At 38.7% G+C, this 26,511-nt stretch overlaps 1 protein-coding gene across 4 annotated transcripts in view; it reads left to right on the top strand.

Annotated features, from left to right (window-relative positions):
- The window catches only part of LINGO2 (leucine rich repeat and Ig domain containing 2), a 467,557-nt gene that overhangs the window by 301,046 nt on the left and 140,000 nt on the right, over nucleotides 1-26,511 (top strand). For 3 of the 4 annotated variants that reach the window (XM_040090096.2, XM_058424072.1, XM_058424073.1), the window contains one exon: nucleotides 12,341-12,495. The gene's annotated coding sequence lies outside the window, so the exon portion shown is untranslated. Of the gene's footprint in view, nucleotides 1-4,410; nucleotides 4,446-12,340; nucleotides 12,496-26,511 lie in introns of those variants that run through there. The other variant, XM_040090098.2, reaches the window with a different exon arrangement.

The raw sequence follows: 26,511 nt of genomic DNA, 5'->3' as shown, positions 1-26,511 counted from the left end.
AGGAAAGGAAAGGAAAGGAAAGGAAAGGAAAGGAAAGGAAAGGAAAGGAAAGGAAAGGGGCAATTTGAAGATGATACAAAACAGGAAGTAGTGACTGATATCAGGTGGATCATTTAGAGGGCATTAACAAGCTGGAATAATGTGTCAACAGGAACTTCATGCAGTTCAGTAAAGAGAAATGCAAATCCCTTTATCTGGGGAGGAATTACACTTCTAGCATTAGTGCATGGGGGGGAAGGGGGGGCGGGGCGGGCGGGGAGGAAGGGGTTGACTGGCTGGAAACCAGACCTGCAGAGAAGAACCTGGAGTTTCTGGGAGACAAGCTGACCACACTTGAGCATGCTACTACTGCAGCAGAGATAGTCTGCATTAGCAGTCTATATATCGAGGTATCCAGTCCTTCCCCTCTGCTCACACCTGGTGAGACAGACTGAGGGGCTGTGGACAGCTCTGCCCTCTCCAGAACAAATGACACAAACACACTAGAGCAACATCAGCACAGGGCCACAAAGGTAATGAATTGGAGCTTGTCTTACATGAGGGGTGGCTGAGAGTGGCTGGGACTCTTCAGGATGGAGAAAAAGCTTGGGGGAATCTTATCAATGTGAATAAATATATATCAGGAGAAGAAGATGAACTCTTTGCACTAATGCCAGTGGCAAGACAAGAGACAACTGAAAAGTGAAATAAATGAAATTCTGTCTAAACATGAGAAAATAATTTCGACTGTGATGTTTGAACTCTACAGTAAGTTCCCCTGAGTAGGTTCTCCTTTCACAGGAGATTGTGAAGTTGTCATCCCTGGAGATACTCAAAATCTCACTGTACATTGTCCTAAGTTATTTACTATAGTTTATTCTGCTTTGAGCAAGGGCATTGAACTAGATTATCTCCAGAGATGCCTACCATACTCATCCATTCTGTGATTCCATGATGTCCTATAACATGGTTGAGAGAATCAAAAAATCATCAACAGCTTCTGTTTACTTCACAGTACTTTGAGATGCATCAATGAAAACTCCATTATAATAACATATTCTTTTACAGCAGTAAAAAAAAGGAAAGTTTATTTTGTCTTTACTCTGCTAAGAAGGTGGGTTTAGTGCAAGAATACAAGCTGTGACTTTCGAAGTCACAGATATTCAACAAAACTGGCATTTAAATAAAGAATCTGCACAAGAAGGGCATGCCACTATAACTAACCCCCCAGAACACTTATTAAGTAGACAGGTTTAATATTTAATATTAATTTCATTCTCTACTTGTTAATTTTTTACCATTACTGCAGTCCAATTTTTGAAAGTGAACTGATGTAATACTGGAGAGACAGTAAGGGTAAAGTCTGAAAATACTTTTAGAAGCATAATCCCACAGAACAAACACCTAAGTGTGCTGCTTAGTAGGGGCTAGCAAAATCAAACAAACAAGGCATGCAAAATAAGCCTGCATATTCTTTTGCATCTTCATCATCTTGAAAAAAAACAAAACAAAACAAAACAAAAGAGTGGTTACGTGTTACACTTTCTTTGTTCAAGGATGTTTTACTGAAGCAGAATCCAATTTCCGTATATGAGAGGCTTCATGGTATTACTGGTGACAGCACCCTGCTCTTTCTTTATACTTTAGGAGCTTAGACTCTGTGATAGCCTGAAATTCCACTCAGGTTTGAGAATTACACTGCTAATTGCAGTATTAGCATTCTGCTAGTCTTGCTTAGCAATTTAATGACTAGGCCTAGGTCTCAAAGAAGAAAGAAATGAGAGTTGTGAAGAACTGCTCTTTGGCTCATTCTGTATAAACTCTGGGGAGATATTCATCTTTCACTCTATTTTTTAACATAATTTTTTAATAGTGCTAATGGAAAAAGAGGGCACTGTAACAGAAGTTTCATGCTGTATCTTACGCTATAAATGGTATGGACCATTAACTGATAGAAGGGTTTAACATCTAAATAAAGAGAGCAGACAAAGGGTGGGGAAAAAGTGCTGGCTGAGAGAAAAGAACATGGATGCAATATAATATCAGTTCTGATGACTTGTTTTAAATACTTGTTCTGAATTTATAGACCTTTCATTGGGTTTGTGACAGCAATTTCAGATGTAGCATAGCAACAAAACAAAGAAGAAAGTTGAAAGTGCTTGCAACAATGACTGGGAACTTTCAGAATAGAAAGTATTATGATGGTACCATCACAATCTCTTGTTAGGTTTGGAGGTCTTTTTGGAGCTATAGTGTACAGTGAAACAAAAGTCAATGTAAAAAGAACTCAACTTTAATTCAGCAATGTCCTGGATCCCAAAATGACCAGTTTGTTGTCAAGGACATTCAAAGGATATTAAAAATATTCACTGTTCTGTAACACTACTGTAATCAGCCTGGAGAAGAAGAAAAAAGAAAGGAGGGAGGGAGGGAGGAAGGAAGGTCACTAAACCATTGTTGTGTTTTAACCCAGTTAGCAACTAAACACCACAAAGCCTCATTTTCAATTGTTAACTAATTTCTGAGAGTGTAAACTTTCCTTTCCTTTCCTTTCCTTTCCTTTCCTTTCCTTTCCTTTCCTTTCCTTTCCTTTCCTTTCCTTTCCTTTCCTTTCCTTTCCTTTCCTTTCCTTTCCTTTCCTTTCCACAGACAAATGCCATCACTCCAAATGTCCCCTCCCCTTCCTTTTTCCCTCCAGCTTTATAGGCTGGGCTTGTTGCCATGTGTATGGAATATCCCTTGGGTCATCTGGAGTCAGCTGTCTCAGCTGTGCCACCTCCCAACTTTCTGTGCACCTGTCAACCTCCTCACTGGTGGCATAGGTGAGGAGCAATAAAGGCCTGGTGTCTGTCATAGCGTTGCTCAGGTGTAGCAAAAATATGCCTGTGTTAGCAATACTGTTTCCAGAAAAAATGCAAACAAAACCCCATACTAGTTATTAGGGAGAAAACTAACTGCATCCCAACCAAAACCAGCTAAACAGGATAAACATATCTTCTCTTTAACTTTTTTCTTTTTCTGCTCTGTCTTCAACTATTTATAGGAAATCTTGCAGAGCCATCTGTGGCTATGTATTTGACTTTTTATCTTTGAAATCTCTGGATACCTTTCAGTCAATGCTTGCCTTGCACACTGCCTACTCCATACTCTTTGTCTTTCTCTTCCTTTGTTTTGCTCTCCAATCCAGTGAAAAATGGGTTTGGAGTTTTCTGATGGAGGAATCTGCCTTTGTGGTATCCTGAACTAACAGCTGATCTCCATTTGTTAGCACAGGTGTGTGGGTGTGAGTTAGCATACTAGGGAATTATGCCTACTGCTCCATCTGTTGTTATTTAGAGACAAGTACCTATCCTCACTGGGTTAAGTACTGTTCCTCCCTACTTTTTCTACTCTAGCTTGTTCTAATTTTAAGCAGTTTTCTTTTTCTTTTGGCACCAAAATTGACTGGGAAATAAACTTTCTAATACAATTTGAGGTATTAGAAAGCAGGCATTCTTTTTTACAGCACTGGATAGATTTGGAGGATTTTTCTACACTCAGATGTATGTCATGAAACTTTACAAGAAGATATTTATTCCATCAGGATCATACACATTCATTACAACATACTTCCTAGCTAATAGATAAATATCACATTTCCTAGCACTAACTTATATGCTTCATCCCCTTACCAGAACTCCTTTTGTGGTCTTAGATCATCTAAAGGAGTTTCCAGTGGTTGTATCTGCTGAGAGTCCCCAAAACTGTAAGTGGTCCTGCCTTGAACTCTTCTTAGGGCATGCACTGTTTCTTGTTACAGAAGTTTGCCACAAGATCCACTTAGGTTCCTCATTATCTGTTATCCACTGATTCCAGCTACATTTACCATCCTATGTGTCTACTTTTACATCCTTTTATCTAATTCATTGTTAGTTTTTAGTTTTATTTTGCAGCTTCAAGGGAACTGAAGATTTATACTCTCCATGCTGTCTGTCATTTTAGAGAAGTAAATGGTTAAGGTCAGGTGTCAGTTCTCATTTTGACCATTTCAGCCCAGTTTCTCTTTTTCTGAGTCAGGAATGCCCCCTCTCTATGCTATTATAAAATATTAGTAGTTTCTGGAGATCTCAGTCTTTATCCAGATGATTTATCCCTTCATTATATTACTTTCTGTCTTTGTCACCTACATTAAAGATCAAAGTTTGTGATACAGTCCTGATGCATCCAAATCTGAAATCTTAGGTTAATTTCTTTTTCTGTAAGATGCAAAAATATCACACAATTTTAGATAATTATATGGGGTATTTAGCATTGACCATACGCAGTCCAACATATCCTGAGAATTTTATGACAACAATTAAATAAAATTTTCCAGTTTCCAAACATTTCTGGAAGATACTCATAAAAGCTTTACTTTTTGTTTATGCTCCTTTAGGTGTCTATGATATTATGCTTCTGAAGAAAAATTTCTTGCTGCTCCATAGAAGGTATTACAATGGAAATTACAAAGTAAAATCATCCTTTCCCATGTATTTTGAGTTCCATAATAGATTTATTATAACATGTATGAGTGTGTTCCTTCCTTAATTCCAGTAAGATTCAGTTGTGTTCGATTGTGGAGACCCAGGCATCAGTCAGTGACTGATCTTTCTGCACTGAATTCAATGGAAAGAAACTATCAGCATCTCAATGCAATATATTCTGTTGATTTTCAAAATTTGTTTCACTAATCTTTACTTTTCCTGCATTCATCTCACCTGGTGTATGATGAAAGATAATGCTGTAATTCCTGGACATTTAGTCCACTACATTCCTAAAACCATGGATACGGCTGCTCTTTCATTTGAAGAGCACATGGATGATAAATTTTTCATGCTTGTAAACTTTTTTTTTCATGGTAATGCATCATGCTTCAGATGCTCTGAACTCTCACTTCCAAGGTGGGTGAAGTGCAATCTTGTCCTTTTTTTAGAAACACTTTCTGTTTGTGCAACTTTTAGTGAGACATTCAATTTGAAGAATTAGGGATTTTTAGGAAAGTTAAGATAATAAGTTGCTGAAATAGCTGAAGTAGATAGGCAAGCTTTGTTCACAGTTAACAGAAGCTGGATCTTAGATAAGATACCCCAGATTTAGTAACTCATTGCTTGTCAACTTTGTGTTTATGTAGCTGTGCTTGTAAGGAAAAACAAAATGTGATAAATAGGACATAAGATAGCTGCAGATTTCCTGCTTAAAGGACCCATTGAACACAGGAAACTGTAAGTTCTACCAAGGATTCATTTGTCATGAATGCATTGAAAAGGTGGAAAGGTCAGGACAAGGAAGACTCACCTTACTTCCTCATTTTTGGTGACCCCTCCCCAGAATAGACCCCCGACTCATTTTAAGAAAAAAAGTACGCATGCTTAATAGCCTTTTTTGCTAATTAGCGTACGAAGCAAGGAATGGGAGGTGACAGGGGTATGAATATGCATTTGTATTTTGGGTATTCAACACTTTTGTAAAGAAAAGGCTTTGTAATTACCTGTGAATTTCGCAGTGCGAATTAGGGAACTATCCCGTCGTGCTGCCCGGCCGTAATAAACATACACTTTCTAACTTTAAACTGTTAGAGAGTTTTTGTCTGTCACATTTGGGTATCGATACTAGATCAATACCCATATTTCTTTAATAAGTCATTAGAACATATGTTAATGACTGATGAAGGCTGAACAACAGTTTCTCTTTTGATCCACTCATTTTACTTCAGTTGTTGCAGGCTAAAATGCTTCATTTGTTTAGAAGCCATGCTATATGTTAACTTCCAGAATACTTTGCAAAACTAATTTTGCTGTCATTTTCTTTCAGTTATTTCTCAATGTAAATAAAATGTTTTCTTTTTCATCTTGCATGCATATGCATGGAACTAACACCTCTGAGCACATGTTCTCCTGCTCTCTATTAAAAATCATATTCAACACTTGTGGAAGGGGAACATGTAGTTTTCCCCACAAGATTAGACGGCTACCGATGGCAAAAGTAAGAGTCTGCTCTCTGACACTGGCTTGGATATTACAGCTTTAATTCTCAAGTCCTGCTCTGCTTGCTGGAGAACTTTTGTGATGACTCGCCAATGCCAGAGAGACCTGCCCCCTCCCCTGCCGTGGCTTTTTCTCCCAGGGGGCAGGGTCCATAGGCAAGATCCAGAGGCATTGCCCAGTCAGTGATAAGCGGGAGGGAACAGGAGTAGGTTACATCTCAGTGTGGGGGATGGGCACTGCTGGGCAGGGACAGATAGAAAAGAACGTTACAAATCCGATGAAATATAAACCCAGTTAATGCATTACAACATTTCCCCTTTTCTTATTAAATTAAGAAGGAGGAAGGCTCGGTTCGTGGGAGATGCTCAGAATTCGGACCTTGAGTACCTTTAAAGTTGCAAAAGAAAAATGACCTTCAGTGCAAACTGTTTAGAAAAACACTGTTAAGGAATAATGATAATTATAAGGAGAGGGTTTGGTGCTTTCTCCTCCTCTAGGCAGCACTGGCCACTTGTGGGGCCTCTGCAGGGGGTTTTGCAGTTTTTGGGATGAAAGGTTTCACCCACTCTGCTGGCACCCCCTTGAGACCTGAGGGAGTGGACACGCAGGCGTACCCACGACCCCAGGTGCCCTGATCATGAGGACTTTTTGTTTCTCTGGTCACTGGATCCTTTACTATCATATCTGGTGACTTTTGCTGAAAGGCAGAACTGGTTAAAGCAGGATTATTTAGTTTAACATTTACATTTTCTAGTTTCTTTGAAAAATTCCCTTTAGACCTTTGAGACCTCCTGCCCCCATTGTCCCGAAAGTCCAGAAATGGCTTCTTTAAAGGGCATTGAGATGCCCAATGTCCAGCCTGATAGCACAGGAGACACGTTGTTCTTCTCTTGGGCGGTGGCCATGGCACAGGCGCAGGAGGCACAGTGTCTGCAGCAGCAGCTTTTGTGGCGGCTTGACTCTGGAACTGTGGCTTTGATGAGCCTTTATGAAGGGAATCTTCCTGGCACACACCTGGAGCATGTCATGTAAAGTTGGAGCTGGTTCTGTGGACAGGCTGAGGATGGCTGCCTTGCACTGTTCGTTTGCATCGGCCAGAGCCATCTCCTCCAGGACCTGTTCCTGGGTTCCCTTATTCTTAACCTTTAACTCAATAGCTCAGGTTAACCGCTCCACAAATGTTAATAAAGGTTCTGATGGAAGCTGCTTTATTTTACTGTAACTTTGGAAAGACTTATCGGGCTGGGTTACTAATTGAATTGGCAGATTATTATCAACAGCTGTTTCAGGATTTGCCAAAGCTCTGGAAGTAAATCTTTTTGGAGGTCAAAGGAAACTGTAGTATTTCTTGCTAAATTTGCTTTTAAGCAGTTGCAAAAGTATTCTTTTTCATATTTGAATTTGGCCTGAGCTTTGCATAAACCCCGAATCCCTTGTTGGGGGAAGGGTTCCCAATTACTGTGGACACCACTCCTTTTTGATTATTGATATGTGAAAGGGGTGGCAGAAAAGCCGGGATTGCTTCCTGCTTCTGGGTTCCCGGCTCCCCCGCTCTGGGGCGTGGGAACCAGGACTGTGGGTGGGGAAACCGTGGGAACCAGGGTCAGGGAGGGGCTGGAGGCTTGAGTCACACAGGGAGGAGTCGGAGGGTGGAGGTTTGAGGGTAGGGGGCAGAGTCAGAGGAAAGGGCAGTGCTGGGGGTGGCACCGAAGACAAGGAGGAGTCTGGGGAGAAGGAGGGACAGACAAAGAGAGAGACTCCTCGTGGCGTGGCTCGAGAGAACATGGCTTCGGCCATTTTGGACAAAGGAATCCCCTCCATCTTGTGACACCCCCCCCCGCCCCCCCCCCACCTGGGGACCACTGAGATGGGAGGTTTGAGCACTCAGACTACCTGCAAAGGTACAAGCTGGGGAAAATTCACAAAGAACTGGCCTTTTTTTCATTTTTCTTTTGCTTTTGCCATGCAAACTTAATTTTTAAGTTATAAAAAGCAAAATTTGCATCTTCTTTATTATTAGAGGAGCCAGATTCAACTATTTCTTTGTTATAGCCTCCCAAAATTCTGGGGAGCTTATTTGTTCTAATGATAAGTGTGGAAACAGAGAAAACAACCACAGAGTTAATTTTTTCAGCTGTTTCTTTGAATAATGGGTCTCACTATTATTCAAGATATAAAAAATGTAATAATAGACTCTTTTGTGAGGTACAGACAGCCTAGCACCCATTTTTGGCTCAGATTTTTTTCTGTGTCCTCTTTATTGTTACTGAGAAACTAAAAGGAAAAAAAAAAACATCACTGGAGAGAAAAAAAGTGAAAAAGGGAAACAGTTTCCTTTTCCACCCCCCCAGGCTGTCGAAAGCACTTTGAAGGTTTACTCTGAAAGCAAAACCTTCCCCGACAGAGGAAAAAACCCTTTTCCCTGAGGAATCCCACCTCTGAAAAAGATTTTCCCCTAGAAAATTGAAAGTAATACTCACCAAAACTCCAGCGTTCCTTTCCTTTCTTTCCCAATCACTCCTTTTACCTGAGACTGACCCTTTTTGGTGCAAAAAGAGCTTCCAGTCTCAGTTCCCAGGGTCATGTTTCTATGAACATGTGGTCACTCTTTCTGGGAGCTGCTTGCCATTCGAGGGGGCCTCTCTGCAACACTCCAATGGGATTTTTGAGTCCAAAGGAGAAAACTGCAGCCCTGGCCTTTAGAGTCCAGTGTTTCAGAGACTCCACAGCGAACGCCAAGCCTGACGGGTCTGTGTCTCTGCGTGGGTGGGCTATGTTTCTGACTCATGTACCTGCATGAGATTCCTCAGCCGCTTGCTCCCTGGGTGGTTCTTCCAGCTTTTTGGAAACCTTTTGTGGCTTTGAGCCCCATGTTGGGCACCAGTTGTTGTATTTCCCCATGAGATTAGACAGCCGCCGATGGCAAAAGTAAGAGTCTGCTCTCTGGCACCAGCTTGGATATTACAACTTTTATTCTCAAGTCTTGTTCTGCTTGCTGGAGACCTTGCCCAATGACTCGCTGATGCCAGAGACACCTGGGCCCTCCCCCATTGTGGCTCAGGGCCCAGAGGCAGGGCCCAGAGGCACCACCCGATCAGGGAGAAGCAGGAGGGGAACAGAGTTAGGTTACATTTCAGTGTGGGGGATGGCCACTGCTGGGCAAGGACAGGTCAAAAAGAACATTACAAATCTGGCTAAATATACACCAAATTAATGCATTACAACAGGAACATACAGAATTTTTGAGATGTTTAGGAGCAATGCTCTTTAAATTTCAACAGGGACTGAAATAACAATTTGAGGCTCTTAAGGAAATCATAGATCAGTGCATCTACTGGACAAACTTACCATTATTTGAGTGACTTTTGGTATTCTCCGTCATATCTGGTCATTGGTCTAAACATTTCAGTGACAGAGAACAGATGGTAAAATAGCTTTATTTAGTAAATTCATCTCATCTAAATGTTTCATCCTTTCAGTGAAAGACGTGGGTGCACTCCACTCTGAAAAAAAAACAGCTAGAATGTAGCAGAAATGTCCACTTGAGTTCTAAGTCATGATATGTGACTAAGAGAGTAGTGGTGGTTCACCTTGGAGAAATGAAAACTCAGGGGACACCTTGTAATTCCCTACAATCCCATGAAAGGAGATAGTGGAAAGATAGGGCTTGACCTCTTATCCCAGGAAGCCAATGACAGGACATAACCTTGAATAGCTCAAGGTAGGGTTCAGGTTGGGTATCATGGAAGGGGGCTGGTAAGCATTAGAACTGACTGCCTGGGGCGTTGATTGAGCCATCATCACTGAAGGTATTCTAGAAATGACTGAACATGGCACTTAGTGGTATGGTCTTGATCAATAAAAGGTTAAAGTCGATCTTAGAGGTCTTTTCCAACATAAATTTTAAAAAACAAACAAACAAACAAACAAAACCAGCATAGGCAATGTTGGAAGGGACCCACAAGGATTGTCAAAGTCCAACTCCTAGCCCTGCACAGAATATCCCCAAGAGTCACACCACGTGCCTCAGAGTGTTGTCCAAAAGCTTTTGAATTCTGTTCAGGCTTGGTGCTTGCTCCCTGGGGAGCCTGTTCCAGTGCCCAAATAGCCTCTAGGGAAGAACCTTTTCCTGGTATTCAACCTTAACCTGCCCTGATTCATCTTCAGGCCATTCTCTTGTGTCCTGTCAAAGGTCACCACAGAGAAGAGATCAGATGCCTGCCCCTCCTCTTCCCCTCACCCAGGAGCTGTAACTGTACTGAGGTCTCTCCTCAGGGTCCTTTTCTCCAGGCTGAACAGACCAAATGACCTCAGCCACTCCTCATACGACTTCACCATCTTCATTGCCCTTCTTTGGACTTTCTCAAACTACTTCTTTGTCTTTCTTATACTGTGGCACTAAAAACTGCCCCTAGCACTCAAGGTTAGGCTGCCCCAGTGCAGAGCAGAGTGGGACAACCCTCTTCCTTACCCAGCTGTGATGCTGTGCCTGATGTCCTCCAAGACATGGATGGACGTCCTGGCTGCCACGGCACTGCTAAGTCATGTTCAACTTGCCATTGACCAGTAACCTCAGGGCCCTTGCCATGGCAGTGCTTTCCAGCATTCTCTCATTCCCCAGTGTGTACATACACCCATGATTGCCCTGGCCCACATGCAGAATCTGGCACTTGCCCTTGTTGAACTTCATATTGTTGATGATTGCCGCCCTCTCATTTGTCCAGCGTTTCCTCAGGGTCTCCCTGCTTTGGAGAGAGACAGCAGCCTCTCCCAATTTTGCGTCAACTGCAAACTTACTTTGTATCTCTTCCAGTCCCGCGTCCATGCTGCTAATGAAGATGTTGAAGAGCAGAGGGCTGAGGATGCCCTGTGGAACCCCACCAGTGACAGTTCCTCAGTCTGATGTCACCCCAGTCACTGTAATCCTTTGTGCCTGACCCATGAGCAATACATGTAGACCTGTCATTGTTCACCCCTCTCATTATGTGTTTATCCAGAGGTGTGCTGGATATATTGTCCAGAATGTTTCTGTGAGACACAGTACCAAAAGCTGAAATGCAAAAAGATTACATCTGCTGGCTACACTTTATCAGTAGGTGGGTTACTTTGTCATAAAAAAGGGGAAAAAAAAAATAAAAAAAATTGACAAGCAGGACTTCCCATCAAGAAGCCATGCTGGCATGCTGGTGACTGTGTTCATGACCTGCTGGCATTCAGGTGTCATTCAGTTTTTCATTATCTCCCAGAATAATCTTCTCTATAACTTTACCAGAGAGTGAAGTGAGATTGACAGCCTGTATTTTCCAGGCTCATTCTTCTCTGTTTTTTAAATCTTAGAACAACATTCCTCAACTTCCTCTCCAGATTCCCAAGCCCACTCAAAAATCATCAAGAGAGGATTTGCAATGAAACCAGCCAGCTCTATAACTACTTTTAAATTATTTTTCTCCCTACAGTGGTAAGCAGCATTTCTATATTCCTCCCCTCATGTTGCTCTGACATACACCTTCCTTTTTTTGCCTTGCCTCCAAAGGAAGATCCCTGTCAGGCAGGCTGGCCTTTTGTCCTACTTGCTTGACTTCTGACATTTTGGAGTTGCCTCTTACTGTGCCAGTAGGAGGTGGTACTTAAAAAGTGACCAGTACTGACTGACTCTAGTGACTTCAAAAGCACTTTTCCAGGGGACGATCCTCATTAGTTCCTTGACCAGAAGTTATTCTGTGATTCTGTGAATTACTGAGAGGTACTTATAAATGGTAGCAAATATTTTTCAAGAAATAGTGCAACTATACAGAAGCAGAGTTCCAGACAAATATCACAGCCATCTTTCAGTATGCCTAGATTCTCTATTTGCTTTAAAGAGAATCATTTGCATTGCGTCATCCAGCTGGGTGTTATAATATTCCATTAAAGATACTGAACAAAATGGTACTCATCAAAGCTCTCATGGAATAACTAGCTATAATTGTACTAAAGCCTTTCCATGACTTTTCTTAGATGAGATTCTTTTTAGTCCAGAAGAAGATACTAATTTTGAAATTCAAATGAGAAAATACTTACAAGTCTATGTCTGAAAATATGCACTTTTCTTTTTTTTTTTTTCTTTTTTTTTTTTTTTTAAGATAAATACTATTTCTTATTCCTGACAGTTTCAATCAGTCAATAAGTGCAACAGAATTGTATATACTCAACTAAAATGTCTTCTGGAACATGAGCTTCTCAGTCCCCATCTTTTTACCAAGTGATATTTATGATTTTTTTTTATTCCTTTATACTGTAGTCATTAAGTGCTTGTGTTTCATTATACTAAGACATGGTGGAGCATTCTATAAAAATGGAAAAAAATCTGTGTTTTCCAGGTCTGTTTCAAGCATTCTGAGTGTGGTGCCATGAGAGATGCTGTTCATGAGAGGCTGGGATTATTATGATCAAGTGCTGTGTTTTGGCTTCCCCCAGGTGCTAAAAAATTTGTGGGGTAAAGAGGAAGTGTTGGACTTTTAAAAAAGTTAAACAGGTAAGCCTATTTCAATAGGTTTTTTTGTTTTGTTTTGTTTGTTTTTTTTTTTTTTTTTTAACTGACAGTTTTTGGACTTTTTTCAGTTGCAAGTTCTATCTCACTCCTTTCTCCATTAAAAAAAAAAAAAAAAAATCTATTTCACAATCACAAATGCAAATGACCATTGCAATTTTAGTTCTGAGAAGCTCTTTATTTTGTGCTGTAAATTGTTTTCTTTAGAGAAAACATTTTTTTGACAAAAAGAGACTGACTTATTCCCTTACATTGTGATATCAAGAAGAGTCTCTACACCTAACAGCATATAACCACTGTGAGAAAAATGAAAAAAAAAAGTAAATAATTAAGTTAACAGAGATTAATGATATCTATGCAAATTATTTTATTAAAAGGTTGTTAAGTGAATTTTAGGGTGATTGCCTGTTTATTTTACCATAGTATTTGTTTTATTATTAGATACTGAGAATTCTTTTCACCTCTAAAACTCCTGTTTAAACAATCCATCTTATTCCTTAGAACAACCTGAAGAAACCAATTGACCTAACATTAGGCAATGTGGTAGGGACACGTTAAAACATTACCAAAAGTCAGTCTGTCTTATCTGATTTTGATGGATATTTCACAAGGGAAGGAGAAGATCATGAACAGTTTTGTGTCCTTTTTTCCTTTGTGTTGCTGTAACTTTTATCTTTTCAATTCAAAATGTGGAAAACTGTGCAGGAACATGGCACTTTGGTGAAAACTAAATCTAAGAATCTAGACAATGTCCTAAGCTGAGACTCTACCAGCTTATGCGTGATTTTTTCCTTGGTAAAGAATAAGAAGTGATATTTTATTCACCAAATCTATTCAAAATTGTCCTGAAGTATGTCCAGGGCAGCAGTAGATACTGCTGAAAAATTCCAAGCTTAGGCCAATGTGAGTTGTACCATACAAATACACAGTTTGGCTCAGGAAACATTACAGCAGCCTTCAGGTGACACTATACTATGTGATCTGGATTGTACAACCTGTAGACCTGACCTCATGGGTAAAAGACAGCCCAAACAGAAGTACAGAAAAACTGTCTTCACATTCATTTCTCCAGACTTGTAGATTTGGAGTACACTCAGATAGATGCAGTTCAGCTATACTTGTATGTATTTAATAGCTGCACTACCATTGTATTTTGCCTGTTTAAAAAAAAAGTATTTGCAACAGAATTATTTTTATAACTGTTGGGAAAATATATATTGACCACTTAATGCTGCAACTGAATTATTCTCTGAAGTCAAAGCTTGTCAATTAATTGACAGATTGTGGTTTTTATTGTTAAAAAAAGAAAAGAAAAGAAAAAGGGGAAAAGTGGACTAGCGAAGGAAATATGACTAACAATTCCATAAACACAGTGTTGCAACTCATCATCCTCATCACAATTGGAGAATTTTCACACTGATATATAGTGAGAAAAAAAAGTGTTTAAAATAACATTATATACTGGATTTTGTTTCTAGTTTCACTTTATTTTTCAATAGAAATCTACAGCCTTGTAAAATGTTCTTCTCATGTATCTGTATTTCTCATGGTAGCTTTATTCTGATGATATTAATGGAAAGTTGGAGTCACTGTTGCGTCAGGATTGTTTATACTTCACTAATATTTCTCTCCTTAAGACTCAGATTTTTATCCATTTTTAAAAGATTTTTTTTTGTAACTTTCAATTGAAAAGGTAGCTATTAAATAGAAATGAACAGAAGTCAAAGTTTTCTGAACTGTGTAGTATGTGGAACACAAGAAGCAAAAGCCACATGAAATTCTTACTTTGCCTTTCAGAAAATATTTTTCTCTTTGCTGTCCCTCATTTGTAGTGGTCTTCTGTGGTCTGTACTGTAAAAACTAAGTATACTTAAACGACTATTACATTTGTTGTCTCAATAAGGGTTCAAACTTTTCACCATTTACAGCAAAGGTAAACTTTTTCCTGCTTTCCATTATACTCTTCTGGCTGAAAAAATGGGCCAAAAATTAGGAGCTCTACAAACAACTGGTGGGAAAAATCCTTTCTCGTAAATCTTATATTGCTTTACTAGCCAATGAACTCAGAAAAAACCTTCAAGAAGCAGTAGGAGAATAACCATCAAGTTCTTCATATTTTCCCCCTAAATTTTGCATGGTGGCATTACGGCACAGGGCAATCGGTATCCTATCAAGGCCCAGTGCTCTTTTAGTGACTGGAGGAAAAACAAGGGTAACCTTGACCATCTAATGAACAACTGATTTTTTTTTTTTTTTAAGAGACTCTTTTCAGTACATGTAAGCTTAAAGTAATTCTTCAAACGGTAAAAATAAGGCACTATTTTTTACAGGTTTACTTTTTGTGGTACTTTTTGCAGGGAAAATTTATTTTCCGATTTGGTTTTTATTTTTATTTAATGGCAGTATTGCTAATGTATGAGAAGTAAAGTCCATCAGGATATTTCAGTGCTGTTTTTAGCCTCTTATGACATGGTTATAAAATGATTCCGAGAACTTTATACCAGTCTATCTTAATTCTATTTTCAGCAGACAGTATTTACCTTTTCGTTTCTGCAAAACAGAAATTTAAATATAATACAAATACACATAGCAAAGTCAGTATATTTCCATGAGTATCAACAAAAAATTAAAGTGTTCCAAAATTTGGTGAGTTCATATCAGGAAGTTTTACATTTGCCATTCACAACAAAAGCTGAATCTGCTATGTAAACTAGCTAACTGTACTGTGCTTTCTTAAAAGACCTGGGGGCAATTGTGTGTTTTAGATCTGAAGCTTTGAGTGATTGATAATAATACCATGTCTTTCCTTCAGGGCTATTATGCATGTGCAATAGGCTGATAGCTCCAAGTTAATCCAGGGCTCTTTACAATAGTCTACTTACAAAATGAAATGAGAAGTGAGTATATGTGGGAATTCAGGGATCAGCCAAGTTTTTGACTGCTCCAGTGATTTACAGAGTATATTCTGAGCTTGACAGACTTGGAACTGTTATTACAACTTTGTTTCTCTTTGATTTTTCTTAATTTTTTTTTTAATCTGGTATTTTAAATTATTCTCTTAAATTATTTGTGATTTTTTTTTTTAATTTAATTTAGTGGTTGCTGTCTTTTTTGAATAAAAGGCTCCTGATCTATGTAAATACTTGAAAAGACAGTGTTCATTTCTATCTAAGGTATTCTCTGATTTCCAGTGGTAGAAAAAGATTGTGTCTTTTAAGAATCAGAAAGCAAAAAAATAAAAAAGAACATTTGATCCTTTGCATTTTTAATTTTAATTGTTTTTTTTTCATTATTAGTGAGATCTGTAGATTTTTGAAGCTGTAATGATAAACACTTCCTGAAAGAAAACAAGTTTCTATAAATGTTTTTCCCTTTCCATTTGGGGTTAGCTGTTTAATTCTGCTACAGTTATCATAATTTTTAAAATTCTTATAGGTAAAATCTATTTTTGTAGTTGAATCAGGGTAAATATAGTCAGTAGACCTCTGAGAAAAACTCTTGCTTTTCCTGTATAAGTATTGTGGGAATGTGGCTGACAGTATATTGACCTTTTCATTAGTATACTGTCTCACTGGAAAAATCAAGGATGATTTCTTTGTCTTCTTTTTTTCTTTTCTAATCTATTGTATTTAAGTATTTTAATGGATTTTTCTACATCCGATAGCTTATGATGTAAGCAACTTGCATTGTCAGTGGTGCATATTGGAACTGTCCATTTCTCTGCTTTATAGGTGTTATAGGTGGTTCTCTCCATTGAATCTTTACTGCCTTAAGATTACTTAAATAAAACTTTACACTATGTGCCATATCAGCCAGAATGGGTCAATATAGAGAGTTTTTGCCTCTTCAAACTCACTCCCATAAGCACTTGAAGAAATGAAATCTCATAATCCTGTTTCTCAAATTTATGTTTCAATTAAAAACAGTCACTTTTTCTAAAGTTTATTTTTCTAACTCAGCTTCTATCTCTCAGGTTTTATCCTTCTATTCATCATTTTATCACTTCATCAGTCAATAAATTTCAATAGTCTAGCAATTTCAGCAGGCTGACAAAGGAAATCAAATGTACAAAACACCACCATGCTCCCTAATAAAAAAAATGAGCTCCTAGGGAAAGTTACAAAAATTGTTTCATTACAGAGGATCTCACAAAAGGATGAGGCAAAGACAAGTATGGAGAAAGGCTTAGGGACATCTTGAGTGTGTGAACATAAGTCTCCTGTTGTTGAAAAGAGAAGTTAAATCCACATAACACTGTGACGTCTTCAATAAAGTCTTCCCTGTCACAAGTCAAGGTGCAGCTGAAAAGCAGAAAACACCCAATCTAGATCAGGTTAACAACCAAAGCCGCGAATCATAACATTCTTTTAATATTTTTCAAGTATTTTTAAAATCTGTAAAACCCTTTGAATGTTCATCACTTCACAGAAATAGATAAATTGGAGAGAAGAGGAAATAAATAGAAGAAACAAAAAGATGGATCACTGTGTCAAAGGAAATGCCATGTTATTTGAGTCGTTCCTTCTAGCTTTGCTATGCAGTGTTGTTGCATAAATATTTTTATAAAGGTCTCTGCTTATTCCTTATTTTTCTCAGTGTCATGTTGGGTTAGATTTCTGTCCCACCACAGGCATATTTAAAAGGTTCCACTATTTTTCACAGACATTTCTGTACATTGAGTCATAACATTGATACAAATTCATAACATCAGTTCCTGTTGTAGTTTGATTATCTGAGGATTTTGTCAAATTCAAGTGGCACTTTGAATTTCTTTCTTTACTATTCCATTATTTTATAGTTCAAGTATTATGAGAGTTTGCTTTTCTATTCTTATTGGAAGATCTGTTGTGGCACTGTGAAGAAAACATGTACTTGTAGGTTACATGTACTTACATGCACATCTGAGACTACAGGATCATTCTGTGATGAGAAGGGAAGGAACAAAATGACTGCCTCAGTGTGATGCAGCTTGATGATGCTATTCTAGGCGGGGACAGTTCAATACAGACTGTCAAAGAAAACAGACTCAGCAGCCAGTGTGCTTTGAGATATAAGGCTCTTAAACTGAATGTGAACTATATCTCATGGTCTGTCAAATAAACAGTATGCATTTTAAGAACTCTCTAAATGAACATCAAAAATTATACATTTTAGCAGATTCAGATGAGCTGTCCAAGTCAGTTGAACAATACCCCATTCTTTCTTCCTACAAAAAGGCAGGAGGTAGAATGGAAATTTTCTAATATATGGTAATGCAATAAAATCACCTTTAAAATGTCCTTTGTAATCTCTGTATCTTGAAAAGTGGAATCTCCCATAATAGATTTAGTGTCCCAAAGTTTTGTGAGTGAAAATAATTTCCTGAGAAAAGCTGAATCAAAATAATAATAGCAATAACAATAGTAATAATAATAGTAACTCCATTCTTAATATTGCAACACAAAATTTTTAATTGAAACCTATTAAGGGAAATATATGTGTTTTTAACATTATTAAACATCCCTTTTAATTATGAAAGTTAAGATCAAGGCTATAAGATGTTGTAAGGCATCAATGCATAAGGTATTATGTATGAAGTACATTGAACAACATTTTTTTTTTTTTCAACTATATATGTTTCAGACATTTGAATAATCTTCAACTGATGTTTCCAGAAACTTGAGAGTGGGATCTGACTCTCTTGGTATCCTGACAATTTCTTCATGGGTTTCTGCAACTAAATTGCAAGGGCTGCTTAGTCATAGACTACAATAAGATACTGCTAATCATCATATCAAATAGCCGGCCATTCTTCAAGAACATATGTTTCCTACTAATAGAGTTCAGTATTATAAGTTTCTGTCTTTAATGAGCTATATTCAAGGAATGAAAGATCAAAACAGTATTTTTGAGAACGGCATACTCCTCTACTGCTGTTGAGCTAGCTTAAAACATGAATGAAACTAAATGTCCAAATGGTAGATGCAAATGGTAAAATGGTATATATGTGTATTTCATATATTTAGATGAACATCTTTATACATTATTCCTGTATGGACAAAGCCACATTCAAAAGCATGCATGACAGTGTTGGAAATTCTGCCTACAGACTGAATATGTGTGTATATATTTACAGAAGATAGATTTCATTAAGCAATGACACAAACTTTGAACTTCTGTCACTTTTCCTGGTTGGAACTATCACAGTAATAACCATGTTTGCAGTTGAAAGGCAAAGTTATGATTCATTGTAACAAATTCTGTCAAATTAGAACGTTAGTCTCCCTCTTACTTTCCTGTGGTCGTTTTTCCTCTAGCAAGGAGGTGGGCATGTTGGATTTCTCTTCGTATTTGAGAATGTATTCTGTTCTCTGATTCTGTTAGTTCCACTGCTGCTTCATATAATGGGGAGAAGCAAAGGTAGAAGTTTCTTCCAAGTTAATCTACAGCATTTTGTGGGTGGAATTGCTCTGGATGACTGATGTCCACCCAGGTGCTCCTGACTCCCTCTCCTCAGGAGGACAGAGCAGAAAAATAAAATATAAAAACTCATAGTTTGATAAAAACACAGAGTTCACCTACCAGTTACAATCATGGGCAAAAGAGATTCAGCTTGGGAAAGATTGATTTTACATATGGAAAATTTAAAATGGTGTCAAATAGTGATGAACAAAGACAAAATTAGACAAACCTACCAATCTACCTCTCCATTTCCCCTCCCTCCCCCACTTCCTCCCCAGCTCAGCTTCACTCCTCCATTCCCAATCCTTCTAACTCTTCCCTGAGTAGTGCAGCCATATGGGGAATGGAGATTTGTCGGGTTTAATTCCCTGGCATTCAGGTGGTTTTAGAGTCCTGGCCCTCCGCAAAGCTCTGTGCCAAACCGAAGGAAGAGATGGAGTCTTCAGGTTTAGATTTTTCAAGATTGCATGTTTCGTTTATTGTTTCTTATCTTACAATTTTCTCAGTGTCCAACAGATGTTTGCCGTGGCTTGGACTTCTCATGTCTCCTCCCGAGCTGGGTTGTCCTTATCTTTTATACTAATTGCTACGTATTTCTTATTTACTATTTCTTACCAATGTCTATTACTAATACTAAAAAGGTCATCTTTACTCTGACCCAATCCTCACTAACTACTTTGTGCCACGTCACTGCAGAAATGGAGTGAGGGAAGGAGAAGAGAAGCAGAAGGAGACAACGCCCCAAATTCTCCATCTTGTCCCCATTCACTTCAATGCTATAAATCCAAACTCACTGTTTTTTCACCCTGTGATATACTAAACTACTATTTTTCATACTCTTGTGGCCTGTAAACCCTCTCTCAGTGTAGGAAGTTTTTCCCATGGACTGAGATCAAAGCCAGTGTCTCTCTGAGCTCTGGGCTGGGGTCCCAGACCCCCCTGCCCAGGTCTCTGACCCTCCAGGGCAACCAAAGGAATGCCCTGGACTCCAACAGAGATTAATCCATAATACTTTATCTCTGTCACTCCTTTGCATTGTTCATGTGCTTCAGCATGGGATATTCTCACCACAGAATACCTTTCAGAATCACTCCAGTGTGAGCTCTCTCCACAGGGGAGAGTCCTTCAGAAGTGTACTGTTCTGTCCAGAACAGATTCCCCACTGGCCACAACTTCTGTGGAAAACAGCACAGGTGATAATTTCTTAATTCATAAAGAACACTGGAAAATAAGAAATTCCGTTTCTGAAGCTGATAAGACCTGCCCCTGAGGACAAAGGTAACTCAGGTTCTTGTTAGTAGTTCTCTTGCAGCAGAGTAGAATGTCCCAATACTTCCTTAAGAAGATTTACACCTGAGCCAATTGTGTAAGGGTGATAAAAAGCACTGTGGTGCCTCAGAAGGGACTGCTTCTTTTTTGCCTTCTCCCATATCTGGATCAAAACCCAGCTTGTGTCTTCCAGTGGTGGGTGTTCAACTGCTCTGTCTGATGCAGTTGAGAGCTTTCACCACCACACAAAAAACTCTCCTCCTCCCCTTCTTTTGGTGACATGGTGTGCAAAACTGACCTCAGCAAAGTACCCACTGCTTTTGCACATTTACAATTTTTTTAGTCATTAACCATTAATGTTTCAGTATCTCACTGAAACATATCTAGGATAAAAAATATACACTTTGTATAATTTTATGTACAATTCCAGTGTTTTAAACAGTAAACAATATATTTAGTAGCTTTCAAGTGTCCTAGTAATACAAATTACTGAAGTTGCTAACTCCTTAAATGAAAATACATTGTAGAAATATCCAATCAGAGAAAAGAGAAACATTGTACTTGACATTCCTTAATTATAAATGGAGAAAACAAAAAAAACCCAACCAACCAACCAAACAAACAAACAGAGCAAGAGACAGAACCCTGGGCTAAGAAACCATTGAATTCATACAGATTTTTTTTGCTGATTTGGTGTTTGTTATTAAGTCTGTACCTTTTTTTTTTTTTTTTTTTCCCCATTGATATATTTGCATTACTATCAGTAAGTAGTGTATTTTTTTCCATATCAAACCTGATATGTTACCTTCTTCTATATCATCTTTTAATGAAACTCTTAGACATCATAATGACTAAGTCTTGAGACTTTTACCCTGGATTTTCTTAGAATGACACTTTAAAATAGAAACTTAAGTATTCGTTCCCTGGGTTTTTTGTCTGTATGATATACTCATGCTGTTAATCCATTTAGATTTACTATTTCACTCTTTTATTGTCAGTGAAAAATAATTCCAGCTTTTTAAGACTCCTTCATTTAGCATATAAATCGTAGCATCTTGATCCTCCATTAAAATATTACAGGGCGTGACAGGAAAATCATTGCAAGAAAGGGATAGGAATGTTTTAATTTTTACATCTTAACAATGCTAAAAAGTAGATCACATATCATTCTGTAAGCCTGATATCTAGAGCCCTCTCCATTCATTTTGTATTTAATTAAATAGTAATACTTTTTCTGAGATCAGAATTATATAAAATGTGAAAGCAATTTAAGCTAATTGACATACTTTCCAACTGAAATCAATTAAGAATATTCGCATGCCACATTTTTACATCTCAGCTGAGAAGTGGTCATATCTGAAGTTGAACTAAGCACATTGTCTATAGCTATGTGAATGTAGTGTAGGAAGAGACAGTTACAGCTTTTAACTTATTTTAAAAAAGAATGATTTGTGAACAGCAGCTCAGTGGCAGTCTCTTCTCCCAAGTAAAAATTGATAGGACTAGAAGAAACAGCTTCAAATTATGCCGAGGAAAGTTTAGATTGGATATTAGAAAAGAAATCTTCTCCAAAATGGTTGTCTGACATTGGAACAGGTTGTCCAGGAAAGTGGTTGTCACCATACCTGGATGAAGCTGTAAATCATATAGATGTGGCACTTAGAGACATGATTTAATCATGGACTTGACAGTTCTGGGTAAACAGCTGGTCTCAATCCTAAAGGGCTTTTCTAATCTAAACCTTAAAATGTCTTCTAGATTTCTGTAAGGCCATTGACATGGTCTTTGTCTCCAAAGTGGAGAGTCATGGATTTGAAGGGTGCACTATTCTGTGGATAAGGAACTTCATGGATGGATACAGAGAATGGTGGTTGATGGTTCTATGCCCAGGTGGAGGCTAATGACAAGTGCTGTCCCTCAGGGCTCTGTCCGGGGACCAGCGCTCTTCAGTGTTGTCATCAATTTCATGGGCTGTGTTATTGAGTGCACCCTCAGCAAGTTTGCAGAGGACATGGAGCTGAGTGGTGCAGTGGGCAAAAGAGAAGGAAGGGATAATATCCAGGACAGACTGGACAAGCTCAAGGATTGAGTCCTCAAGAACATCATGAAGCTAAACAAGTCTAGGACCAATGCTGGACTGGAGCAATTCCAAGCATGGACGCACTCTGGGAGATGAACCTACTGAGACCAGTCCTGTGGAGAACAGTTTGGGAGTTCTGGTAAATAAAAAGCGGGACGTGACCAGGCCATGATCACTCCCAGCCCTGAAAGCCGAACTTGTGCTGGCCTGCATCCAAAGCACTGTGGGCAGCAGGGGAGGGAGGGGATTCTGCCCCTCTGCTCTGCTCTGGTGAGAGAGACCCCACCTGGAACGCTGCATCCAGCTCTGGGTACCAGCACATGAAGGACATGGACATGTTAGAATTGTCACAGAAGAGAGCCACAAAGATGATTAGAGTGCTAGAGCACCTCTTCTGAATAGACAGGCTGAAAGTACTGTAAGAGGGTTGAAGCACTGGAACTGGTTGCTCAGAGAAGTTGTTAATGTCTCACCCGTGAAAGTGTTCAAAACCTGATAGGATGGTACCCTGAGCAATACGATCTAGTGGGTGGGATCTCTGCTATGGTGGAGTGGTTGAAATTTTATGACCTTTAAGGCTCTTTCCAAAAGAAACTATTCTATTATTCTAAGTGAATTTGTGTTTCCATAGGTCTTTTTCATTTGTGTAGTGGGACAACTGATAAAGAAATGCATTGCTTTTAACCTCCCAAAATGTAAGACCAGTGAAAGACATTGGTTGTGTTTAGAGGAAAAGGCAGATAGATTACATACATTCTAGTTGGAGGTTGCTTATTATGCTTCATCTGAGCATTAGCATAATTTCCTCTAGGCTTCTTTGATCTTTCTGTGTTTGCCTCAGGTAATTTAAAGACTTACACTTGAAATGCTTCCGTCCAATGGAAAAGTACTGTTGCGAATTTTTACTGCTGCATGTATTTTCTTAGAACTAAAACTGTACTGCAGTGTCTAAGACAAGCAGACACAGCCCATGCTTTATAACTGAAGACAGAAGAAAGTGAGGAGGCTGAATCCTGTCCGGCCAAGGACAGCGGCCAACATGCAGTCAAACACTTCTACAGACATCTACTGTGTTCTTTTTCAATCCTCACTTCAGAAGAAGCACATTTTAACCATGCATTTTGTAGGATCATTCTAACTTCTAATTTCTTTTTTTCCTTTTTAATTTTTTTTTTTTATTTGCATGATATTTTTAAATGCTAATCAATGTTTGTGTTTACCACTATTCATATTTTACATAGCCAGTGCAAACTGACCTTTGTGCTGTGAAATAAACAGTTGGGACAGGAGTTTTGAGATGTCTCCCAGCACATAAAATCTTTTCTAAGGAAAAAGGAAGAAGGAATCTTTTATAAGGAAGAACAGCTCCTCAAGTAAAATCTTCTGATCTTCTGATCTAGTTGTGTCTGAGATAGGATTTAACTAGTCACAAATACTTTAAGAATTGGGCAGGAAATTGAGGGGTTTTTACATCTAAATCTAAAACACTTCCTTATTTCTATTGAACACCAGTAACGCTAGACTGCATTAAGCACATGGACACTAACACAGAATTCCCCTTCTGTGATGCCATAAATAAAAGGCATAAAGTAACTCTGTGACCCAGAACTATTTGCCTTTTATAGCCAAGACCCAATCCTCTGTTTGGACTAATTTTTCTGATACACATTTGGTTCTTGATCTTAGATTTATTACCTTGTCTCACTGAGCCACACATGCACTGTCTTTCAAGCTCTGGTAACAGTGCTCCTTCGTTCCCACATCTGTCCCATTTGTTTTGATGGCAAGCAGTTTGGAGAGTGGACTGAGCACACCACCCACACAACACTTGGCACCACCAGCACCACACCATCTGAAGTCATGCATGCTTGAGTGAAATCTGTAAAGAGTTATATGTAATAAGTCCTCCTAAATCCTCCGTAAGGACTGCCATTTTATGTTCTACCTTAAGCAGAAGGCACTGACAGTTAGTACAAGAGACAAAGTTTCTGCCAGTAGAGTGAGCAAAAAAAGGTTCATTTTTTCTCGGTCTAGTGTTTGCCTCACCTCTGGCTCAGAGGATTGACTTTTCTGGGTTGAAGGGCAGTTTATTTTCAAAGCTCATTCAGTCTTGGCCTCTGAGCCATGGTTGCAATCAAAGATGTCGATCAGCATTAGCTGTAATTGTTTCATAATAGAGAACTGGAATGAGGCCACCAATTCATTTCCTATAGGCCACAAAGAAGCCATCTAATTGTCACAATTTTCAGTCATTGCTGACCTCGGGCAATTTCTTGCCATTATCTGGAGGTTAAAAGCTCCCGATATCATTACCTGACAATAAAACCATCTATGCCTTTGAATTCTCATTTCTGAAAAGATTTTTGGTCTGCCTACACTTCCCCATGTGATCACAGCAGCTGTTGGTACCAGAACAGAGAAGTGGTTGGTGGTGACTGGATTTAGTGGATTGGACTTAGCAGTCCAGATGCCACCTGCCTCTCTGCAGAGTTTTTTTTTGATGTGTGGCCCAAAGAATTACAGTGGCTTCAAACCATCTGACTCTCACTGAAAGAGGTAGTCAATATTTGCAAAAAATATTTCAATAAGTAGCTGCAGGGGTTTTTATTGCTGTTCTGGGGTCTGGTACTTCAGAAGCATAGAGAGCATTAGCTGACCTCTTTCCATGAACTTGACATTAGCTTGATAGCAACTTGATATTGCCTTGATATTGTGTTTGAAACCATTTACTCTTTTAGAAGTGAGGTTCAGGCCATTATTTTTATAAGGGTGGGATTTGTGGGGTTTTTTTCCTCACAGTGAAATACCTTTGCATTTAGTTTTCCATTTTACTTAGAAAGCTGTTTGAAAGACCCATAGAACATTTCACTCTGAGAGACAGTCTTGAAGATGGTTCATGATATTGTCTTCTTCTTTACATTTCCTCTACTGCATTTATATGATACTGTTATTGAGATTTCTTAAACTAAATTTAACTGATTTTAAAACCAGAAATATACTGTCATGCACTGTCAGGCTCTATTTACTAGTATTTTACTGCAAAAGAGATCCCAGAAAATAGAATAGGTTAAGAAGAAAGAAATATTTCTGTGGAAGTAAAACCAGATGGAATTGAGCTTCAAATTATTTTGGCTGCAGTTGATATTATTTTTTCATCTTTTGTGTAATTGGGGGGCAGGGAGGGAGTAGGATGGTGTACTGGTTTCACGTTCACTAAATTCTGGTCTTAGTATTCACTCTTTTTTCTGTGGGAGAGAGACTAGGAGAAAAACAAAGCAGGCTCAACCTTTAAAATGATCAAATAGTTTTATTAACACACACTAAAAGAATGGGAAAAAAAAGTTGGGAAAAAAACTAAAACAAAACAGAATGAAACTCCAAAACCATTTTTCCTCTCCTTACAAACAGTTCACTTTCCTACAAAACAATATAAAGAGACAAAATTTGTAATTTCCAGTCAGTTTCACCATCTAACAATAGTCTTTCATCAATTCTTCAGGAGAAGAGTCTCTCTTAGCATCATGAATCCCACTGACAACCTAGAACAGTTCTCTTGTGGGTTTTTTAATTGTCACAAAAACAACCACCTGGGGAAACCTGCCTTTGTGACCCCTCCCAGTAGCAGTTTCCCAAGCTGCTTATTGATCATGGGTCTTAGACTTTTGCATATTAGGGTGTCAACTTTAAAGATGAATAACTAAAGGCAAAGGATTCTTCAAATCAAGGTACAGAGATATCTTCTCACTCCTTCACTGGCAGAGAGGGCTTCTCATCTCTTTCTCTGTTCAAGCATCTTATAGGATTAATATCACTTAGTCCATCACAAACACCTTTGCTCAAATCCACACACAAATCTAAACAATCATCTCCCTAAATGCTTATCTTTCCCATGATTTAAAGAAATTATCTAAATACAGAGTTCATTTCCATGGCTCAAATAAGAATGGAACAACAAACCCCTCAACCCCCTGTCCCAACAGTCTTTTCACTCTCGTTCCACTGACTTCATGCTGTTTCTTCTTTATGTTCACTCTGTCCCTTTCTTTTCTCTCTCAGAGAAGGACCAAGCTCTGGAAGCTTCATGTTGGCAGGAAAGGGTTAAATATGCCCAGAGTCTCTTCCCTCCTGTGGTAGCTCATGGTATTAAACGTTCAAGGCTGCACTGGTGAGAGAGGAAGAACTCACAGAAACATCAGAGATCAGAGCACCCG

This window comes from Hirundo rustica, chromosome Z (assembly GCF_015227805.2).
Source record: "Hirundo rustica isolate bHirRus1 chromosome Z, bHirRus1.pri.v3, whole genome shotgun sequence".
Lineage (NCBI taxonomy): Eukaryota > Metazoa > Chordata > Aves > Passeriformes > Hirundinidae > Hirundo > Hirundo rustica.
The sequence above is the reverse complement of the archived record's forward strand: the minus strand, read 5'-3'. Positions and strand labels throughout refer to the sequence as shown.